This window comes from Engystomops pustulosus, chromosome 6, assembly GCF_040894005.1.
Source record: "Engystomops pustulosus chromosome 6, aEngPut4.maternal, whole genome shotgun sequence".
NCBI classification, from domain to species: domain Eukaryota; kingdom Metazoa; phylum Chordata; class Amphibia; order Anura; family Leptodactylidae; genus Engystomops; species Engystomops pustulosus.
Genome location: NC_092416.1, coordinates 133429373 through 133453725, shown reverse-complemented (window position 1 = coordinate 133453725; position 24353 = coordinate 133429373).

Here is a 24353-nt window from a genome sequence, read left to right as displayed (position 1 = left end):
AGGAGGAGGATAGAGGACAGGAGGCTACAGGAGGAGGATAGAGGACAGGAGGCTACAGGAGAAGGGTAGAGGACAGGAGGCTACAGGAGAAGGGTAGAGGACAGGAGGCTACAGGATTAGGATGGAGGACAGGAGCTACAGGAGGAGGATGGAGGACAGGAGGTTACAGGAGGAGGATGGAGGACAGGAGTTACAGGAGGAGGCTGGAGGACAGGAGGCTACAGGAGGAGGATAGAGGCCAGGAGACTACAGGAGGAGGCTGGAGGACAGGAGGCTACAGGAGGAGGCTGGAGGACAGGAGGCCACAGAATGAGGAGGATAGAGAACAGGAGAAGGATATAGGGAAGGGGGCTACAGGAGGAGGATGGAGGACAGAAGGGAACAAAATGAGGAGGATAGAGAACTGGGACTACACCATGTGAGAAGGGGTAGGTGTAGGAGTTCAGATAGTATTATGTGTAAGTTTGGGGAGATAAATAAAAGTGCAAAACCAAATGTAAAGGCAGAATAAAATTAAAGAGGGGTCTTATATGGTTTACATGTTGCAGAGTTGCATTAGGGGATATTATATTGGTCCACGGGAAGGGGGGGGGGGCAAATTAAGGGGTGTTGTACCATGGGGGCAAATTAAGGGGTGTTGTACCATGGGGGCACCATCAAGGTAGATATTATACTATGCCTGTGGGTGGGACAGTGGGCGTGGTTTAGAAAAAGGGGGAGGGGCTTTGTGTCCCTCTTTCTCTTGCCCAAAAGTTGGGAGGTATGCCTAATACTGTACACAGCAGTGTCATGGCGGACTGCTGTTCCCTCGGAATACATTTGGTTCCTGATGCTGTTGTGCCCTCTAGTGATTACTAAGGCGAAGTAAACATATTGCTTGGCACAGCTACAGAACTTGTTTTTTTATTCATTTTCATATTAGTTCACTTTGTAAGTGCTGTCAAGCTGAAATGCACAAGCACTTATGCAGATAAAAGGCTCTGCAGATGACACAAACAAAAGAATGTGCAAACCATAAGGGGCTGAGTGTTCATGTCAATGGCAAAGCATCTAAATCAAAAACTTACAGATATATTCACATCACGTCTTTATGGAAACATTCAGTATATATGCCAGGAAAGCTCCCAGCATATATAAGTTGAGTGGATCTATTGACATACACTGGCATTAATTCTGCCTCTGTATGACCAATATAGCTTGTAATTAGCAGGAAATACAGGATGGAGGGAGCAAGAAGCTACAACTTGACACCTGCTTCCTCCAGCAGAGGACATAACAGCCTATGGCAGTGGTGGCGAACCTTTTGGATACAAAGTGCCCAAACTACAACCAAAACCCACTTATATGTTGTAAAGTGCCAACATGTCAATTTAAGCAGTAACTTATTGATCCCTGCTGTATCACAGGTTTTAATCGTATTGGTGTCCTGAGTTCACCAATATAATAGAAAGATGCAGTGGCGTAACTAGAAGAGGCTGGGCCCCATAGCAGATTTTTGAATGGGGCCCCCCTTCCCCTTAAAAAAATATATAAGTATATTTGTAAAATTACGCACATTTATATATCACACTAAAAATACGTAAATGTATATACTTATACACACTTAAAGCTCTACACACATATATATATATATATATATTACACGCCTACCTACATTATATCCACACACATAAAGTATATACACATCAATACATTTACACGTACAGTAAATACACATTATATAAACACATTATGTAAAGCACATATACATTATAAATACAGAGGCAGATTTATCATACGTCGGCGCTCCTGCCTCCCCCTTGTCATGTCGGATACATCAAGAGGCTTAGGTCTCTTGATGTATCCGGCGGGTGGCGAAGCAGGCGGGCAAAACTAAGCCCTGTGCCCCACCACCTCCACCGGCCACCATGCCCCTCTGTGCCCCCTCCACAACATGTGGCATATTCACAATTTTAATAGCAAATTCTTGCATTGCTCAAGAATTTGCGATTATGTCACTGCTTCTACGCCAAAAAACGGGCATAGAAACTTTTATAAATCTTCCCCATATAATATATATACATAATATATTTAGACATAGAAACCCTATATATATTTACATTATATTTATTACTGTCTGTGTGGTTGTGTGTATATATACATACATTAATAAACACACCATATACACACATACTGCATACACATACATATAGCATATGCACACATACGTATATGCACACCATGCATCATATATACACACACATAAAGCATAAACAGACATACATACAGTATATATATATATATATATATATACCATGCACACATACATATAGTATAAACACACCATGCATCATATACACAAACATATACAGCAAATACAGACATACATACAGTATATACACACATACATATATTATATACACCATACATCATATACACACGCATATATAGTATATAAACACCATACACAAATACATATAGTATATACACACCATACATCATATATACGCATATACAGCATATAAAGACATACACACAGTATATACACACCATACACACATACATATAGTATATACACACCATGCATCATATACACAAACATATACAGCATATACAGACATACATACAGTATATACACACAAACACATATTATATACACACCATACATCATATACACATGCATATACAGTATATACACACATACATATAGCGTATATACAATCCATACATCATATACACAAGCATTTACAGCATATACACTCATACAGCATACACATAAATAGATATACTTACCAGAAGATGTATCTTCTCTGCAGCCTCCTGACTGATCGGCCGATGATTGCTTTTCAGGATCTTCCTTCTTCTGGGGCCTAGTCACACTGCTCCTCAGTCCCCGGGATGTCCAGTTTCTCTGGTCGGCCTGAGCTGTCATTCCTTGAGGCCCGGTCGGCTCAGCAGCGCTATAATTAGACGCTATGGCAGGCAGCAGCCCGGGCCTTGCTGCTGCTGTGCAGGCACTGGGGGACACGGTGGGTATCGCGCGGGCCCGTACCCTGGGGAGGAGGAGCGTGAACTCCAGCGCCCGGACCACCCCGCGGACCTGTGCCTCCTCTGCTGCTCCCTGCAGTACAATTAATGCGCAGCGCGGAGACCCGATCCCGCACTCCCTTCTTCTGGTGGAGCTTTGAAATGAAGATGAACCACAGTCTGGGCCCGGAGAGCGGGCCCATGGACCTCACGGGCCCCGTAGCAACCGCTACGGCTGCTACGGTGGTAGTTACGCCACTGGAAAGATGGAGACATTTGGATTGTAGCTTCCCTCCAGGGTCCCCTGAAGAGCAAGAATCAGGAGACCCAGAGAAGGAAGGTGAATAATGTAAAACTTTATTCACCTTGCGATGCTATATTGATTTAAGTAGGTGATTAGTACAGTCCCTTACGGACACAATTGTGGATCCATAGTGTGAACAAAGGGCCAGTCTTGAAGACCCAGAGAAGGAGCTCAAAATGACAATCCATCACTATCCACATCTTCTCGCTCCTCCTGTAGTCCTGGCAGCCAAGGATGTCGCTTTAAAATAGCGCTGAGCATGGCATGCCCTGGGCTGTCTTGGACCACAGGAGAAAGCCTTGAGTCGTATCTGGCGAACTATGCGTTGGTGTGAAGGCCTGGGTGCCCACAGAAAGGGCTCTGAGTGCCACCTCTGGTGTCCGTGCCATAGGTTCGCCACCACTGGCCTACGGGGAACTAATGCAACAGTATTCCATAAATTCCAGTGCACACTCTGGAACATCCCCAGTGGCACAGAAGGACGTATCCCACCCTAGCTCACCGTTGTAAGGAGACTTTTTTACAACGGATGGCTAAAATATACTGTACTGTGAAAGTAACCTTCTTAGCATACTTCATAGACAACCTTTAATCTCAGACACACAATACTTTGTTAGCGTGACAAGTTTGCAGGACAGCGATTTAAATCTTAACCATGGATATATTAATAGTGTAGTTGATAATAGAAAACTTTCTAATGTACCTAAAGGGGTTTGCCCATGAAAGAAATTTTTACATTTCAATACCCTAGTTACTCTATAATTTTAATCAGTTTTTGCTGTTTTAGCTCCTATAACTGTCAGGCTTGCGGGTAGTGGATCCACTGGACCACTGCAGACGATGACTCAAGCCACTACCTGGGACCGGAGTCTAAGTGGTACCCGGTTTTCACCAGAGCACGCCGCAAAGCGGGTTAGACAAGCTGCGGAGTGGTACCACCAGGCGTGACTTGTCTGCAGTGGCGGCCAAGGTTGAGGTACAAGAACGGCAATCAATCTCGTGGTCAAAGTCCAGGCACAGGGTCAGGGCAGGTGGCAGAGATGCAATGTCAGAATCCAAACCGGGGTCAGCAATAGGAGGTCCAAGCAGAAGGGTACGGGAACACAGAACTCACGACAGCAATACGGAGGGACACTGGTACACGGGAACACGGAGGGAGTCAGGCAACACAGGAACACGGAGGGAGTCAGGCACGCAGGAGACACAGGAACGCAGGAGACACTGGAACGCAGGAGACACTGGAACGCAGGCAAATCGCAACAGAGCTTTCTCTAAGGCACAAAGATCCGGCAAAAGTGTGAGAAAGGTGCAGGGTTTTTAAAGGGGAAGTGATCAGCCAGTGCACCAATTAGAGGTGCACTGGCCCTTTAAATTTCCGTGAAGATACTGCGTGCGCGCCCTAGGAGGCGGGGACGCATGCAGCCGGAACCTGGCAGCGATTCCGGAGCGGGGAGAGGTGAGTTGCGCCGGCACCGCGCCTGCGAGGCTCGGGGGGCACGGGTGAGCCCGCAACCCGCGATATGGATCGCGGGACCACCCGTGACAGTACCCCCCCTTCGGCCTCCCCCTCTTCTTGGGTTGTAAAAATCTCTGTAGTAAATCATGGTCCAGGATGTTGTCTTCGGGCTCCCAAGATCTCTCCTCAGTCCCGAACCCCTTCCAGTCCACCAAGAAGAACCGCTTACCCTTTACGGTCTTCATGTCGAGGATCTCCTTTACCTCATAAATATCTGAGGAATCAGCCACCGGAGCAGGAGGAGGTACTTGCCGGGAGAAGCGGTTCAGAATAACAGGCTTGAGTAGGGAGACATGGAAGGAGTTCGGGATGCGCATGGTGGAAGGAAGGCGCAGCTTGTAAGACACCGGATTTATGCGGGATATAACCTCGAAAGGACCTAAGAACCATGGACCAAGCTTGTATCCAGGAATCTTTAATCGGATGTATCTAGCTGACAACCAGACCTTGTCCCCAGGAGAAAAAACAGGAGATGGCCTGCGTTTCTTATCCGCTTGGAGCTTGGTACGGGCGGAAGCCTGCTTCAACAAAAGGCGAGTTTGTTCCCAAATGGTCTTAAGGTCTCGTACCAACTCGTCGACAGCAGGAACCTCCGTGGACACATGCAGAGGGAGAGGAGGACGTGGATGTTGTCCATAAACAGTGAAGAAGGGAGTAGAACCAAAAGCTTCAGAGTCCAGGGAGTTGTATGAGAACTCCGCCCATGGCAACAAGGAAGACCAGTCATCTTGGCGGGCCGAGACGAAGTGCCGAAGGTAGCAGCCAAGGGTTTGATTGACTCTCTCTACCTGTCCATTCGACTGAGCATGATATGCTGACGAGAAGTCCAATTTCACCTGAAGATGGTTACACAGGGATCGTCAGAAACGGGAGACAAACTGGACCCCACGGTCCGAAACAATGTGCAATGGGAGTCCATGCAGCCGAAAGATGTGGGAGAACAACAGGCTGGCAAGACGCGGAGCAGATGGCAAACCTGGCAAGGAGACAAAATGGGACATTTTCGAGAACCGGTCGGTTACCACCCAGATGACAGTATTCCCCGAGGATGATGGCAGGTCAGTGACGAAGTCCATGGCCACATGAGTCCACGGGCGGCTGGGTATCGGCATCGGCATCAGGAGACCGGCAGGTTTGAGGCGTGATGACTTGTTTCGGGCACAGGAGATGCAGGAACCCACAAAATCCCGCACATCTTTGGCCAGGTCTGGCCACCAATAATAACGGGAAATAAGGGCTATGGAACGCTGCACTCCAGGGTGCCCAGCCACACAAGAGCAATGTCCCCATATCAGGATCCTCTTACGGAGGGCAGGTCTGACGTACGTCTTGCCTGGTGGAAGCTGCCTAAGGTCCACTGGAGCTGCAAGGACCAGACATTCTGGAGGCACAATATGACTGGGCACAGGGTCTTCTCCAACCACATCCGAAGCACGGGAGAGAGCATCTGCCTTAACGTTCTTCTCCGCAGTACGTAAATGGATTAAGAAATCAAATCGGGAGTAGAAAAGAGACCAATGGGCTTGACGAGGAATCAGTCGCTGAGCGGTCTGGAGGTACAGGAGGTTCTTGTGGTCGGTATAAATGTGAACCGGGTGACGCCACTCCTCCAAAGCCACTCCTCCAAAGCCAGCTTTATGGCCAACAGTTCCCGATCTCCAATGGAATCATTCTTCTCGGCAGGAGAGAATGTCTTCGAGAAGAACCCGCAGGTGAAGGTACGACCCTTGGGCCCCTTCTGGGTAAGAACTGCACCAGCACCGACGGCTGAAGCATCAACCTCCAACTGAAAAGGTTTCTCCGTATCTGATCTTGTAAGTACTGGCAGAGGCAAAGGCAGATTTTAACTTAGTAAAGGCTTCCTCAGCAGCTGGAGACCATTGTCTAGGATTGGCATTCTTCTTAGTCAATGCCACAATAGGAGCCACAAGTGAAGAGAAGTGTGGAATAAACTGTCTATAGTAATTGGCGAAGCCCAGAAATCTCTGAACAGCACTCAGTCCCACTGGGCGAGGCCACTGAAGTGCCAATTTAGAAGGATCCATCTGGAGTCCCTGGCCAGAAATTACGTATCCCAAAAACGGAAGACTGCTCTGGTGGAATTGACACTTCTCGAGTTTGGCGTATAATTGATTAGTCCTTAATAGAGATGAGTGAGCACTAAAATGCTCGGGTACTCGTTATTCGAGACGAACTTTTCCCGATGCTCGAGTGCTCGTCTCGAATATCGAGCCCCATTGAAGTCAATGGGAGACTTGAGCATTTTTCAAGGGGACCAAGGATCTGCACAGGGAAGCTTGGCCAAGCACCTGGGAACCTCAGAAAAGGATGGAAACACCACGGAAATGGACAGGAAACAGCAGGGGCAGCATGCATGGATGCCTCTGAGGCTGCTTAATCGCACCATTATGCCAAAATTATGGGCAACAGCATGGCCATGACAGAGTGACCGAATGAGGCTAGATAGCATCTAAAACATCCAATAATTGACCCTGACACTATAGGGGACGGCATGCAGAGGCAGCGGCAGCAGCGGCAGGCTAGAGAGTGTCTTGGCAACATACCCCAAATGGACTCAGGCTTAAAACCAATGGGTGGCAGAGAGGAACCAAAGGAGGTGAGCAAAAAGCGCTCAAATAATATCGGTAAATGATAAAAGTTTGCCAGTATATTTTGTGGATTACACAGCAGGGTGGCGACAAAGTTAACAAGTTTGATGAGGAAGCCATGAAAACAACCCAAAATTCTGCCTGACACAGCTCGCTTGATAAGGGGACCATGTATGGAGGCAGTGAACTAGTAGTAGATTAAAGGTGCTGCAGTTAAAACTATGTTAGTTGGATCTTGGGATGGAGCTGGCGCTCCGCTGCCAGGCGAGCTTTCGCTAATCCAAGCCCCTGTCTCCAGGCTACTCCCCAAACAGCACTTCTAAGAACCTTTTGTATAAGATCAAGTGTAGTAGCGTTCTTATAAGTTTAGGATATGGCGGTGAGGGGAATGTAAACAGATGCGCAAGAAGCGCTGAAATAATATTGGTAAATGATAAAAGTTTGCCAGCATATTTTGTGGATTACACAGCAGGGCGGCGACAAAGTTAACAATTTTGATGTGGAAGCCATGAAAACAACCCAAAATTCTGCCTGACACAGCTCGTTTGATAAGGGGACCATGTATGGAGGCAGCTATATGGACTACTTTTGGAGGCAGCTATGGCGATGACGTGTGGAGGTAGCAATGGAGACAACGTGTGAAGGCAGCTAAAAAGACGACGTGTGGAGGCTGCTATGGAGACAATGTAATTTGGATAGTGCCTGTATGTGGCAGTCCAAAAAAGTTTTCAAACCAGAGGAGCAGGTAGCTGGTCCTCCAGAAAAATTACATAGATTGAGTGCCTGTATGTGGCAGTCCAAAAAAGTTTTCAAACCAGAGGAGCAGGTAGCTGGTCCTCCAAAAAGATTAAATAAATTGAGTGCCTGTATTTGGCAGTCCAAAAAAGTTTTCAAACCAGAGGAGCAGGTTGCTGGTCCTCCAGAAAAATTACATAGATTGAGTGCCTGTATGTGGCACTCCCAAAAATTGTTTAAAACAGAGGACAGAGTAGTTGGCCCTCCAGAAAAATTAAATACATAGAGTACTATAGCCAGAGCCAGTTGGCCCTGGCAAAAGAATTGCCAGTTTCCTCTGCTTTAGTGTACAAAGAGGAGGAGAAGGAGGACAATGAGGAGGAGGAGTGCATACATTATTCAGGTTCAGCTTCTTTCACCTGGTGGAGAATGGAAATGCGGAGAAATCCAGGCTTTATTCATCTTGATAAGCGTCAGCCTGTCAGCGCTGTCAGTCGACAGGCGTGTACGCTTATCGGTGATGATGCCACCAGCTGCACTGAAAACCCGCTCGGACAACACGCTAGCGGCAGGGCAGGCAAGAACCTCCAAGGCGTACAGCGCCAGTTCGTGCCACATGTCCAGCTTTGAAACCCAGTAGTTGTAGGGAGCTGTGTGATCATTTAGGACGATGGTATGGTCAGCTACGTACTCCCTCACCATCTTTCAGTAAAGATCAGCCCTACTCTGCCGAGACTGGGGACAGGTGACAGTGTCTTGCTGGGGTGACATAAAACTGGCAAAGGCCTTGTAAAACGTACCCCTGCCAGTGCTGGACAAGCTGCCTGGTCGCCTACTCTCCCTCGCTACTTGTCCCGCAGAAGTACGCCCTCTGCCGCTAGCGCTGTCAGAAGGGAAATACTGTTTCAGCTTGTGCACCAGGGCCTGCTGGTATTCATGCATTCTCACACTCCTTTCCTCTCCAGGGATGAGAGTGGAAAGATTTTGCTTGTACCGTGGGTCCAGGAGAGTGAATACCCAGTAATTGGTGCTGGAATAAATTCTTTGAACGCGAGGGTCACGGGATAGGCAGTTTAGCATGAAATCTGCCATATGCGCCAGAGTCCCAACGCGCAAGAATTCACTCCCCTCACTGGCCCGACTGTCCATTTCCTCCTCCTCCAACTCCTCCAACTCCTCTTCTACTGCCCATACACGCTGAACAGTGAAGGACTGAACAATGGTCCCCTCTTCTGTCTCGCCAACATTCTCATGCTGACCAGAGAGTTTTTCAACAGGCCAGGCAGCGGGATGGTGAGGCTGATGATGGCGGCATCACCACTGACCATCTGTGTTGACTCCTCAAAGTTACTCAGCACCTGACAGACATCCACGTCCACTCCTCATTGTAGACTTGAGGAAGCTGACTGACCTGACTACCAGTTCTGGTGGAAGTTGACATCTGGCAGTCTACAATCGCTCTGCGCTGCTGGTAAACTCTGGATAACATGGTCAGTGTTGAATTCCACCTCGTGGGCACGTCGCACAACAGTCGGTGAGCGGGCAGTTGGAGGCGGCGCTGCGCTGCCCTGAGAGTTGCAGCATCTGTGGTGGACTTCCTGAAATGCGCACAGATGCGGCGCACCTTCGTGAGCAAATCAGACAGATTGGGGTATGTCTTGAGGAAACGTTGAACTATGAGATTTAACACATGGGCCAGGCATGGCACATGTGTCAGTCTGCCGAGTTGCAGAGCTGCCACCAGGTTACGGCCGTTGTCACACACAACCATGCCTGGCTTCAGGTTCAGCGGTGCCAGCCACAGATCAGTCTGCGCCGTGATGCCCTGTAATAACTCTTGGGCGGTGTGCCTTTTATCGCCTAGGCTCAGCAGTTTGAGCACCGCCTGCTGTCGCTTAGCGATGGCACTGCTGCTGTGCCTAGAGCTACCGACTGATGGCGCCATGCCCACGGATGGTAACTCAGAGGAGGAGGTGGAGGAGGGGTGGGAGGAGGAGGAGGCATAGAAGGCCTTTGAGACCTGGACCGAGGTAGGCCCCGCAATCCTCTGCGTCGGCAGTATATGACCAGCCCCAGGGTCAGACTCGTTCCCAGCCTCCACCAAGTTAACCCAATGTGCCGTCAGCGACATATAGTGGCACTGCCCGGCAGCACTCGTCCACGTGTCCGTGGTCAGGTGGACCTTGTCAGAAATGGCGTTCATCAGGGCACGGAGGATGTTCTCTGACACGTGCTTGTGCAGGGCTGGGACTGCACATCGGGAAAAGTAGTGGCGGCTGGGGACCGAATACCGAGGGGCGGCCGCCGCCATGAGGTTTCGAAAGGCCTCGGTCTCTACCAGCCTATAGGGCAGCATCTCCAGGCTAAGCAACTTGGAGATGTGGACGTTGAGGGCTTGGGCGTGTGGGTGGGTTGCGCTATACCTCCTTTTGTGCTCCAGCGTCTGGGGTATGGAGAGCTAAACGCTGGTGGATGCTGTGGAGGATCGTGGAGGCGAAGATGGGGTTTTCGCACGGGAGGTGTTTGGGCCGGGGTCCTGGGCAGGGGGCTGACTAGCAGATGATACGGGAAGGAGCAGTGGTGTGCCCGGCCAGAGGTGAACGGGCTTGGTGCCATTGAGTGGGGTGTTTAGCATTCAGATGCCTGCGCATACTGGTGGTAGTTAAGCTAGTAGTGGTGGAACCCCTGCTGATCCTGGTTTGGCAAAGGTTGCACACCACAGTCCATCGGTCATCCGGTGTTTCTTTAAAGAACCTCCAGACTTCTGAAAATCTAGCCCTCGCCACGGGAGCTTGACTACGGGCAACATTTGGCGCTGATGCACCAGCTCTGGCCCTGCCTCTCCGTCTGGCCCCACCACTGCCTCTTCCAACCTGTTCTGCTATAGGACTCGCCTCCGTCTCAGAAGCACTGTGGTCACCCGGCCTATCAACCCAGCTTGGGTCTGTCACCTCATCATCCTCCGATCCCTCAGTCTGCTCCCCCCTCGGACTTCCTGCCCTGACAACAACTTCACCACTGTCTGACAACTGTGTCTCCTCATCGTCCGACACCTCTTTACACACTTCTTCCACTACGTGAATAATGTCATCATCACCCACAGACTGCGACTGGTGGAAAACCTGGGCATCGGAAAATAGCACAGCAGCAGCAGGACAAGTGGTTTGTGACTGTGGGAAGGGTCCAGAAAACAGTTCCTCAGAGTATGCCGGTTCAAATGCCAAATTTTGGTGGGAGGGGGCAGACTGGGGGGAAGGAGGCTGAGGTGGAGGAGCCGGAGGAGTGCCGATTTCGGTGACATGGGTGGACTGCGTGGAAGACTGACTGGTGGACAAATGGCTAGAAGCATTGTCCACAATCCACGACATCACCTCTTCGCACTGTTCTGGCCTCAACAGTGCTCTACCACGAGTCCCAGTAACTTGAGACATGATGAACCTAGGGAGTGTACCTCTGCGGCGTTCCCCTGCTCCCCCATCAGCAGGTGGTGTCTCACCCCGCCCAGGACCACGGCCTCTGACCCCGGCAGTAGTTGGACGCCCACGTCCACGCCCTCGTCCTCTACCCCTAGCCCTCGGGTTAAACATTTTCCAAATTAAAGTGTAAACTTGAAAAAAAATATTTTTTGTGTTTATTTTTTTTTATTTTTTTATTTTTTTTAACAAAACGATGCTATCCTATTGCTATGGCTAGTTTCTAACCTACACTGACAGCACACAACTGGATTTTGTGCTTTGCAAGAGGAGTTTGAGCTATAAAATGAAATACAGCTAAAAAAAAAAAAAAATCAGCAGACTCTGCCTAATTCTACTCAAACCCCTAATAAATTGTCCCACTTCGGTGTTGGAGGTGGATATGCGTGTCACTAAGAGCTAAACACAACGGTCGCAGGTCTCCCAGCAAATTCCTCACAGTATGGTACTAGCTGCAATACTAGTGCCAGCAAGCCCAGCCACAAGCAAACAAAAAAAAGGGAAATATAACGCTATTGGAGGCCTAAGTAAGCCGTTGGGGTTCTCCTATGGCTATTTTGTAGCCTACAATGAGCACACTGCTTTGCAAGAGGAGTTTGAGCTATAAAATGAAATACAGCTAAAAAAAAAAAAAAATCAGCAGACTCTGCCTAATTCTACTCAAACCCCTAATAAATTGTCCCACTTTGGTGTTTGAGGTGGATATGTGTGTCACTAAGAGCTAAACACAACGGTAGCAAGTCCCCCTGCAAATTCCTCACAATATGGTACTAGCTGCACTACTAGTGCCAGCAAGCCCAGCCACAAGCAAATAAAAAAAAAAAAGTATAACGTTATTGTAGCCCTAAGAAGGGCTGTTGGGTTCTTGTAGAATCACTCCTGCCTAACACTATTCTAATAGAACACCCTAGCGGCATCCAGACACAGAATGATCCGAGCAGCGCAGGCAGGGGCTAGTCTATTCCAGGGTCACCTGATCTGGCCAGCCAACCACTGCTATTGACATGTAAGGGTACCACATCATGCTGGGTGGAGTGCAGAGTCTCTTGGCTTGTGATTGGCTCTGTTTCTGGCCGCCAAAAAGCAAAACGGCGGGAGATGCCATTTTCTCGAGCGGGTGAAGTATTCGTCCGAGCAACGAGCAGTTTCGAGTACGCTAATGCTCGAACGAGCATCAAGCTCGGACGAGTATGTTCGCTCATCTCTAGTCCTTAAGCGTCTGAGAACCTGCCGGACGTGGTTTTGGTGAGACGGAAGATCTAAAGAATACACCAAAATGTCGTCCAAGTAGACTATAACACAGGAGTAGAGCAGGTCTCTAAAAATATAATTAACAAACTCCTGGAATACCGCTGGAGCATTGCAGAGACCAAAGGGCATTACCAAATACTCAAAATGCCCGTCACGAGTATTGAAAGCTGTCTTCCACTCATCGCCCTCCCGAATTCGGATGAGGTTATATGCTCCTCGCAGATCCAGCTTGGTAAACACTTTGGCACCTCGTAGACGGTCAAAGAGTTCGGTGATGAGAGGCAAAGGATAGCGGTTCTTCACCGTAACCTTGTTGAGACCGCGATAGTCTATGCAGGGTTGGAGGGAACCATCCTTTTTAGAGACAAAGAAAAATCCAGCTCCAGCAGGGGAGGAAGACTTGCGGATGAACCCCTTTTGCAAATTTTCCTTTATGTAAGCGGACATAGCTTCAGTCTCGGGCATGGATAACGGATAAACCCGACCTCGTGGAGGAGACGTACCCAGCAGCAAATCAATGGGACAGTCATAGGGGCGATGAGGAGGCAGAACCTCTGCTTGCTTCTCAGAGAAAACGTCGGCGAAGTCTCGGTAGCAAACCGGAAGGTCCTTCAGAGACTTGGCAACTACGGAAGTTAGCATGAGAGGCACAGGGTGAAGAGCATCCAAGCAACGAGAATGGCAGTCAGGACCCCAATGTAGAACCTACCCCGTCCTCCAATCAAGGACTGGTGAATGGAACTGCAACCACGGAAGACCTAGCAGGAGGGGCGAGGTTGAGCGTGGCAGAACCAGGAAGGACAGAGTCTCCTTGTGCAGAGCACCAACTTGCATGATTATCGGCTCCGTGTGGTACCGTACGGGGTCCGAGAGAATTTGTCCACTGACCGAAGAAATAACAAGTGGTTTGTCAAGAAGAATCACTGGAATGTGGTACCGGGAAACCAATGCAGCATCCATGAAGTTCCCAGCAGAGCCGGAGTCCAGGAAGGCAGATACTTGGGTTTGATTGCCGGAACCAACGCTGAGCAGCACCGGAATCAACAGGCGTGGAGAAGCACTGTTCACACCTAGGGACGCTTTTCCCAATAACCCTAGGTGCTGGCGTTTCCCGGGCGTTGGGGTCATAATAATCAGCAATTGACCAGATTTTCCTAAAAAAAAAATCAATTTTGAGAATCTATAGTTGGATGTATAACAGTTAATGAAAGAGAATCTGCTCACTTTGGGTTTGGCAAGTTTGCATTACTGCTATTATGCATGGAATGAATGTAACTGTGTAGGGGGAATTCCACTCTCCTAAGGTCAGTTGCATCAATGAAAATTGGATTCCATTTACATTGTAATTGTTATTGTAAAATGTAATGTGTTCAGTTGCTGGTATGTTAGTAATGTATCTGTAGAAAAAGAATAAGACTTTACAACTAAAAGCACATCTAATAAGGCAAGTAGTGGCAGCATGGTGCCTGTGCTGTGTTCGGGATTCCAACCATCCTTATATCAAGGCTAAATTTACTTTTGGACCAGTTTATATTTAGGATGCCAATGATGAGAAGTGATTTCCAAGTTTTGCATTTGTCTGTTCTACTGTTTCTAATATGAAAAAAATAATAAAAGCATTGTTTGATTAAAAAAAATGGATCTAGACATGTAATAATAATCTTTATTTATATAGCGCCATCATATTACGCAGCGCTTTACAAATCATAGGAAACAAATACAAATATAATATAACATGACAGAGCACAACATTTGTATGGAACAACAGGAGTCAGGTCCCTGCTCGCCAGAGCTTACGGTTTATGAGGATGATGGGGTAACACGAGGTAAAAGAATATTTAATGGTCAAGCCATTCTTCTTAGGGAATAGAACAAAATATAATAAATGGAATTGCTGTCGCTTGAACCAATCAGCCGTCATCATAAATACCAGGTCCAGGGTGAATGGGACTGCAGAGAAGTCTGGTGCCTGTTGGTTGCTGGATAACAGATGGGAGGACGACACAGGACGGGTTAGTAGAAGAATTAAAACTTCATGCAGTTAATGAGTGTTATAGGCTTGCCTAAAGAAATGGGTTTTAAGAGCACGTTTGAAACTTTGGAGGTTAGGTATTAGTCTGATAGTCCGGGGCAGAGCATTCCATAGAATTGGTGCAGCTCTAGAGAAGTCTTGGAGACGCGAGTGGGAGGTCCGCACTAGGGTAGAGGTTAATCTAAGATCACTGGCAGATCTAAGAGCACGAGTTGGGCGATAAACTGAGATAAGAGAGGAGAGGTAGGGGGGTGCAGCATTATACAGAGCTTTATGGATGAGGGTTATTATTTTAAACTGTATTCGAAAGGAGACTGGCAGCCAGTGCAGTGACTGGCATGAACTGGAGGCATCCGTGTAGCGTTTAGTCTGAAAGACGAGCCTGGCTGCTGCATTAAGAATCGATTGGAGAGGAGAGAGTTTGGTGAGTGGAAGACCGGTTAGTAGAGAGTTACAGTAGTCTAGTCGAGAGTGAATCAGAGCAACAGTTAGCATTTTACAGGTTTCAAATGTGAGAAACGGTCGGATTCTGGAGATGTTTCTGAGATGCATCCGGCAAGAGCGAGCAAGAGATTGAATGTGTGGCTCAAAGGAGAGGTCGGAATCCAACACAACCCCAAGACATCGGGCCTGCTGCTTTGGGGTTATGGTGACCCCACAGACTGATATGGAGAGGTTAGGATAGGCTCTGTTAGTGGATGGTGGAAAGACAAGAAGTTCGGTCTTCGAAAGATTAAGTTTCAAGAAGAGAGAGGACATGATGTTAGAGACAGCAGAGAGACAGTCACTAGTGTTCTGGATTAAGGCAGGAGTGATGTTACGTGCTGAGGTATACAGCTGGGTGTCATCAGCATAAAGATGATATTGAAAACCAAATCTGCTGATGGTTTGTCCAATGGGTGCAGTATAGAGGGAGAAGAGGAGAGGACCTAGGACTGAGCCCTGAGGAACCCCGACAGAGAGCGGAACAGAAGAAGAGGTAGATCCAGAAAAGGAGACACTGAAAGTGCGGTCAGAGAGATAGGAGGAAAACCAAGAGAGTGCAGAGCCTTTTAGGCCAATGGAGCAAAGCATCCTGAGGAGGAGCTGGTGGTCCACAGTATCGAACGCTGCGGAGAGATCCAGAAGAATGAGGAGAGAAGAGTCACCTTTGGATTTAGCAGTTAGGAGATCATTGGAGACTTTAGTAAGAGCAGTTTCAGTAGAATGCATAGAGCGGAAACCAGATTGCAGGGGGTCAAGGGGGGAGTTAGCTGAGAGAAAACGGGAAAGTCGAGAATAGACCAGGCGTTCCAGGAGTTTGGAGATGAAAGGGAGGTTAGAAACTGGTCGGTAGTTAGCAGCACTGGATGGGTCCAGGGAAGGTTTCTTTAGTAAAGGGGTAACAATAGCATGCTTGAAAGAAGAGGGAAAGACACCAGAAGAGAGAGAGAGGTTGAAGATTTTAGTTAGGTGAGAAGTGACTGCTGGGGAGAGAGACTGTACCAGATGTGAGGGGATGGGGTCACTGATGCAGGTAGTGGGGCGAGCAGAGAGAAGAAGCCTGGACACTTCTTCCTCTGTGACTGGCTCAAAGGAAGAGAGTGAACAGGGTAAGGTATCAGAGAAAAGTGGATTTATGGAGTTAGTGGACTGAGAAATTACTTCCTGGCGAATGCAGTCGATTTTATCTTTAAAGTAGGTGGCCATATCTTCAGCCCCAAGGTCTGTGACCGGTGGCTGCACCTTTGGTGTTAGTAAGGAGTGAAGAGTATTGAAAAGCCTTTTGGGGTTGTTAGAAAGAGAAGATATTAGATTAGTAAAATAGACCTGTTTAGCAAGATGGAGAGCAGAGTTATAGGATTTAAGCATAAATTTAAAATGAAGAAAGTCAGAGGAAGTGCCCGATTTTCTCCACAGACGTTCGGCACTCCTGGCGCACTTACGAAGGAAACGGGTTAGTGCCGTCTGCCAAGGTTGCCTACATCTGTGTCGAAAGGCTCGAACCGATGGTGGTGCCATCTTGTCCAGGGTGCTTTTGAGAACATGATTGTAATGATTAGTGGACAGGAGAGAGAGGAGATGGGGGACAGCGATGGCTGCACAGTTTCTATGAGGTGGGGAACACTGATGGCATGTGGGTTCCGGTATGTGAGATAAATGGACTTATTCTGTACAGGACAAGAACTATTTACAGTAAAAGAGAGAAGGTTATGGTCTGAAAGTGGAAAGTCATTGTTAGTAAAGTCAGAGACAGAAGAGAGTCGGGCAAAGACCAAGTCAAGGATGTTTCCCTCTTGGTGGGTAGGAGAATCAGAGAGTTGTACAAGTCCCAGAGAGGTAGTAAGTGATAAAAGCTGAGAGGCCGAAGAGGAGATGGGGGTGTTCATAGGGATGTTAAAGTCTCCCATGATGAGTGTTGGGATATCACAGGAAAGAAAGTAAGGGAGCCAGGAAGCAAAGTGATCAAGGAACTGATGGGGTGAACCAGGAGGACGGTATACTACAGCCACACGAAGAGAGAATGGGCGGAAGAGTCTAAGGGTGTGGACCTCAAAAGATGGGAAAGTAAGAGAGGGGTCAGGAGGAATGACCTGGAAAGTGCACCGTGGAGAGAGGAATATGCCGACCCCTCCTCCCTGCCTATTCTCTGGTCTGGAGGAGTGAGAGAAATGCAAACCATCATAGCCCAGTGCAGCAAGTGATGCAGTGTCATCCTGCTGGATCCATGTTTCAGTGATAGCCAGCAAGTCAAATGACTTGGAAAGAAATAGGTCGTGAATGGACTCCAGTTTATTGCACACAGAGCGGGCATTCCAGAGGGCACATTTGAAAGGAGTTGTAAGACGGGAAGGGGAGATAGTAGAGGGGATGCATTGGATATTGATGAGGTTAGTAGGGTTCCTATGAGGGGTGGAAAGTTTTGAGCTGAAAGAAGGAGGACCAGGGTTTGGAGAGATATCACCTGCTGCAAGTAGGAAGAGAATAGACAAGGAAAGAAGATGATTAAGCGATTTATGAGAAGGTGAACTCTGCTTCCCAGCAGAACCAGATGGAGTATGGGGGTTGGATAAAGTATAGAGAACATGGGAGGAGTACAATGGTGAAGGAAGGATTGAAGAACAGATGTGAACGGAAGACACTGATGGGATAGATGGACGAAAAGAGAGGAGAAGAACAGGTAGCAATAGTACTAAGCCATTGAAGAGGTAGACAGACAAACCAGATGTGAAAATCGATGATTTGTTTGCATTTCTATGCAAGTTTACCTTTCTCTTGCCCTTTCTAATTGCCGCTTTTATAATTGCCATTTTCAAATTATTGTGTGACACTCGATCTATAGGACACTCTAGCTATAGGGCGGTCTGCAGCCTACAGGCCTTGCAGCCTAGAGAAAACTAAATTTAAAGGGAAGGGGCAGAGCCATACTTGGGTTGTAAAATCATTAGACCCGAAATGCAGGACACATGAGTGAAAGTTTCTCATGCAAAGAAAAACAAACAAAGTTTCTAGATATAAAGATCAGTTAATTAAAGAAGATCAAACAGGATTGTAAACTTTAGGAAGAAGAATTTGATGCAGGGATGGGTTACCATTAAAGACTAACCTCCATCTCTCCTCTTCTTCCTCTACAGGTAACCCATCCCTGCTTGCTGTTATATCTCTGCAATTTTCATCTGTGTGTCCTGATCTGTATTGTTTAATGCTGTATAAAATGATTCATTTCACATTTTTGTCTAGAGAAAATGTCTATGAATATTTCACGATTCACCTTTCAGTTCTTATTTGTTGTCGATGTTTTCCGCCAAATGAGCCGGATATAATTCACAGGCATGCACATAACCTGGCTCCGAGACACTGCAGCTTTGTTTTCTTATATCTGATAATGTATCAGCATAATATCAAGGTATAGTAGAAAGATCCAGCAGAATATCCAGATTTTCCCTATTTTTATATGTACTCTTATGAAAATGTCCTATGAATATTCTACTTAAATATGATTTCATTATTATGAAAATTATGTTGATCAGGATCAAATAAGATCAGAGAAAGACGTACCGGGAATGTAAAACTTTCATGGATCATGTGAGCCCACATTTTAACAAATCTACAAGCTCTGTGCTAATTTAGGACTCCTGTACATAAACATTGTTTTTCGATATATACTACCCAGTGTTTCAATGGCTAGCAAACATTCCCATATATTTCAGAGGAATACCACACGCGCCAGTCATCTTCATGGCCCTGGGTATGACTGCTATTCCAGTCCATTTTACATCTTGGGCGGTCTTTCTTTTATTGTCTTCATTATGTGAGTGAATCTCAGTCACCATTGACACACTAGGGATCCGTTGTTTGCAGCCCCGATGTTAGGTGGGTTCATATCACGTTTTTTGTATACACAAAGCGTATACGTCGGGAAAGCACCCGTCGTATACACTTAGCGTTGTGAGGATGCGTCGTAATGTGTCCTTGCAACGTGCAACACCCCCGCCCCTGAGGGAGACCAGTACAGTGCAGTCAGTAAACCAGATGAGACCAGTCTAGTCAGACAGAGGAGAGCCAACTCACTGCCTGAGCAGCTCTGAGGAGTTTAGTGAGAGAAAAAGGGGTATCATCCTACCTTCAAGGGTGATATCTCAAGTAACCCAGGACAAGCTGAAGCATCCTACTAGGACACAGCTATCTCCCAGCCTGCCCCTGCATCCAGGCTGGTGATTAATCCCTGTGGTTCTCTCTCTCCAAGTGCATCCCCAGCCTGCTACCATTGTTAAGATTCGTTGGACACGTTATCCACTGTTCCTGTTGGTTCCAATAAAGAACTGTAGGTTGCTTTTAGACAACGTCTGCCTCCGTCTGATCCCTGCTACTATGGCTGTCACCATCACGAGCACCCTATCCATTACACAGGGACTCATACTCCAGACCCCAAAGGGTTGCCCCAGGGAGAACCACTATAACAGACTCTTCCTCATCATTTCTTGCCAACACCACCTGCTGGAGACCTGCCAGGCTGTAGGACAGCCCTCCGATCCCCATACCAAGCACCGTGACACTAGCGTGCATAGGCCGCAACCGCCAGCCACTCAGGTATCCCGGGCCCTGGCTGTCTCCAGGCCCCAAGAAAAGGCTAGGCCCCGGTGGGGGTTGTGGCAAACATATGTACAAAAACGAGGCGGGAACCCAGCCTTACATGTTCCAATAATTGGAGAACCACCTATCAACTGGAAGGACTTTGTTTCTTTTGTAAATGTAATGTCCCCTTCATTGTTTACAATGCTCTATACAAGAAATATTTTTAGCAGCTTTGGTACCAGAGCTTTGTCTTAATTATTTGCCAACAGTAAAATTTCCTTTTTAACCATCCTTTTGTTAGGAACTCAAATACAAGAAATAAGTTACAACCTTGACGCAGTCCCCCTTCTCAAGGCTTGTAGAATATTTTACACAATTCAGATTCATTATAACGTATACACTACAAAAGTGCACAATACAGTACTACTTTCAGGCTCCAGGGGGAGTAGACCCACTGGACCACCGTGGACGATGATGTAAGCCTACACATGGGACATGGAAAATCTAAGTGGCACCCGGTTTTCACCAGAGCGCACCTCAAGGCGGGTTGGACTTACTGTGGCGTGGTAACACCAGCTCATTCCACAGGTGCGACTTTGTCCACAGTGGCTGCCAAGGTGAGGTACACAGACTTTGAGCAGAATCGTAGTCGGGGAGAGGCAGGAGGTCAGGACGGGCAGCATGGGATCACAGTCGGGGATGTAGCAACAGTTCAAGGCAGGCAGCAGAGGAGCATAGTCAGGAACGGTACCAAGGTCAAATGGAAAATCACAATAACAGCACAGGGCATAGGAACAAAGCTTTCTCTAGGGCACAAGGCACAAAGATCCGGCAGGGTGTGCAGGGAGAGGCTGGTTTATATGGAATTCTGGGGAATGGCAAGCGGCAAAGACAGCACGCGCGTTCTAGGGGATGGCGCGCGCGCCCTAGGAGTTGGCCAGAGGCCAGAGGACTGGGGACAGTTAAGAGGCGCATGCGAGCAGAGAGGGGCATGAGTGAGCCCCTGACCCGAGATATGGGTTGGCAGGAGCACCTGTGACAACTACTAGGAAATAGATTTCCACTATGGATTTAGAATTTGCAAAATTTCTATTTATTGCTGCAACTTGCTGGTGAAGAAATCAACCAAGGTTAGGTGCTTCAAACTTTAACAGTAGAATGGCTGCAGAATTACATTGACATAAAGGTCATTCACCATCAAAACCTTACACTTATAGAAGAAATGTTTTTTGTTTTTTCTCATCTCTCCCTTGACTCTGTAGTATAAATTTCCCAAAACCATTGAGTTTCAATAAAATTAATTGTAAATCAACTTAAACCAAAGTGGAAATAGCTATGGAGGGAGTCTTGATGACTTTCAGAAAATCAGTGTGTTCAATATATTAGGAAAATATTTAATTGCATCTAATTGGAAGCAAGCCAATAGAGTTTTCTTTAATAGATGCCTACGCTCAGCAAATGTCACGACAGCAAGGCTCATGAAAGTCAAAACTGTATCAATTTATCATTTCAGCATGCAAATGAAAAGTACTTTCCTCTTCTGACATTACTTTGTGTAAATCATGGAAATCTTGAACAGGGAACAGCTGTAGGCTGATGTGAAAATGAAATCTGTAACAGTAATGCAAGCAAGAGTCGTCTCAGATCCGGATCATTTGTAATACTGGCTTTTCGGTTTCTAAAGACCTGTGTGATATATCCCAGTGAGATTAGTGACAGGTAATAACGCAATTAAAAGTCAAACTGGGTGCTCTCCACCAAGAATGAGCAGAATGGAAAGCTCAGTTTGATGCTCCATTGGCAACTCCAATCCAAGAATGTCATGGACGACCTGCACAAAGTGCTGCAAAAACAGAATGGACCAAGAGACTTGATGTGCGGATTCTTTAAAAAAAACACATGTTCTCCCCACTCTGAGTGACAGAGCAGACCCCTAGTTTAAAGGAAATCTACCATTTGTTTTTATGCATTGTGAACCAAACATACCTTGAGAATACTGTAGCAACACTGATGCAGAAACATATCTTGTTTGATCCCTGATCCAAGTGGTTTTGCTCAAAAAACAAATATAAAACAAATGGTAGATTTCCTTTAATAATATAGCTGTCACTCAGATACTGTAAGAGGCTGCAAAGAATCTCACCATAGAAAGAAGATAGCACTTCAGGATGAAATTAAGAGTTTACTTTTCACAGTCCTGATGCTGTTTGCATTGCTAAAAACAACTTTTTAAGTGCTCTTTGCACAGATCCAGATTAATAACCACAGGTTGTAATTAAAAAGGGTTTTCCCACAAACCAAGTTAACTTGCTGATCGGTGGGGGTCTTAATGATGAAACCTTCACAGAACACGAGAATGAGGGGTCCGATGGGGTCCCTCAGTTGGACCCCTCATCGCTCCGGGAGATTAATGGAGCAGACGCATGTTCTGCTCCATACAATTCAATCGAGCTGACGGAAATTGCCGAGCACTGCACTCGGCGATCTCCATCAGCTCCATGGAGAAGAATGGAGCAGAATGGTCATGCATGGCCGTCTGGTTTAAAGGGGAAAACCCATTTAAGCTGCAACAGCATCTCATGATATTTATCAATCTTAAAGGACATCTACCAGCAGGATATAGGTTTGTAAACCACGCACCCTTACATAGTGCTGTGTGCCCCCTGGTGTGCCCCCCTGTTGTGATCCGCTCTTCTTTTAGTTTTTAATTATTATTATTATTAGCAGCCATTTAAGCATTTATCAGTATTGCATTGACCTCTGGATTTGTCGAAGAGTTGTATACTTTTGGAGTATAAATTTGGAAAAAATCAAGAAAGGAAAATGCACAGCATTCCTTGGCTGGTGGCTGGTGCCAATTACTGTAAATGAAATAGTGAAAATGGATCCAGGAAACATTGTCATTGCTATGGAAAACATTAAAGGACATCTACTACCAGGACTTACATACTGTTGTGTGTCCCCTCTGGCAGGATCTTCTCTACTTTTATTTTCTTAAACCATGGTTTTAACAAAAACAGGCTTTTAAAATTATGCAAATCAGCTTGAGGAGCTCCAGGAGACGGGGGAGGGGGGAGCTGTGTGAGAAGAAAATGTGGGTGGCTGTGTGAGGAGCGGACATGGGGTCTGTGTGGAGGAAACATGGGGGCTGTGTGTGGAAATGACATGGGGAGCTCTATGAGGAGGAAACATGGGGGGTGTTGGAGAAGAGGGACACTGGCTGAGCCCTCTCCACAGCTGGTAAGTCTTTGCTGCATATTGTAGAAAAGGCTTACTGATAAAACCCGTGGTCAGTGCTAGCAGATCGCCGCCGGCAAAGCTGATGGCGGCTTAAAAAAAATGGCGGCGCATGTTTGCCGAGGATTGTTGCTCCCAGTGACATCATCAGGGATCCGCGATCCCTCGCCATGACAGCTTCAGGTCTTCTGTTTAACCCCTTCATTACAATGTGCAATCAGCCCCATACAGTGAAGAACACTACTGCCATACAGTGAGGGACACTAACGCCATACAGTGAGGGACAATACCGCCATACAGTGAGGAACACTACCGACCTACAGTGAGGAACACTACCGACCTACAGCGAGGAACACTACCGACTTACAGCGAGGAACACTACCGCCATACAGTGAGGAACACTACCGCCATACAGTGAGGGACACTACCGCCATACAGTGAGGAACACTACCTCCATACAGTGAGGAACACTACCCCATACAGTGAGGAACACTGCCGCCATACAGTAAGGAACACTACTGCCATACAGTGAGGAACACCACCCCCATACAGTGAGGGACACTACAGCCATACAGTGAGGAACACTACCGCCATACAGTGAGGAACACTACCGCCATACAGTGAGGAGCACTACCCCCATACAGTGAGGAGCACTACCCCCATACAGTGAGGAACACTACCTCCATACAGTGAGGAACACTACCGCCATACAGTGAGGAACACTACCGCCATACAGTAAGGAACACTACCGCCATACAGTGAGGAACACTACTGCCATACAGTAAGGAACACTACCTCCATACAGTGAGGAACACTGCCACCATACAGTGAGGGACACTACCGCCAAATAGTGAGGAACACTACCGCCATACAGTGAGGAACACTGCCACCATACAGTGAGGAACACTACCGCCAAATAGTGAGGAACACTACCGCCATACAGTGAGGAACACTACCCCCATACAGTGAGGAACACTACCTCCATACAGTGAGGAACACTACCTCTATACAGTGAGGGAAAGTACCGCCATGTTCCTTTCTTCTTAAAGGGTCAGCGCACCGCTGATTGGTGCACTGGCTGAACACCTCACCTTATAATCCGGCACCTCCCTTCCTGCCTTGCCGGATCTTTGTG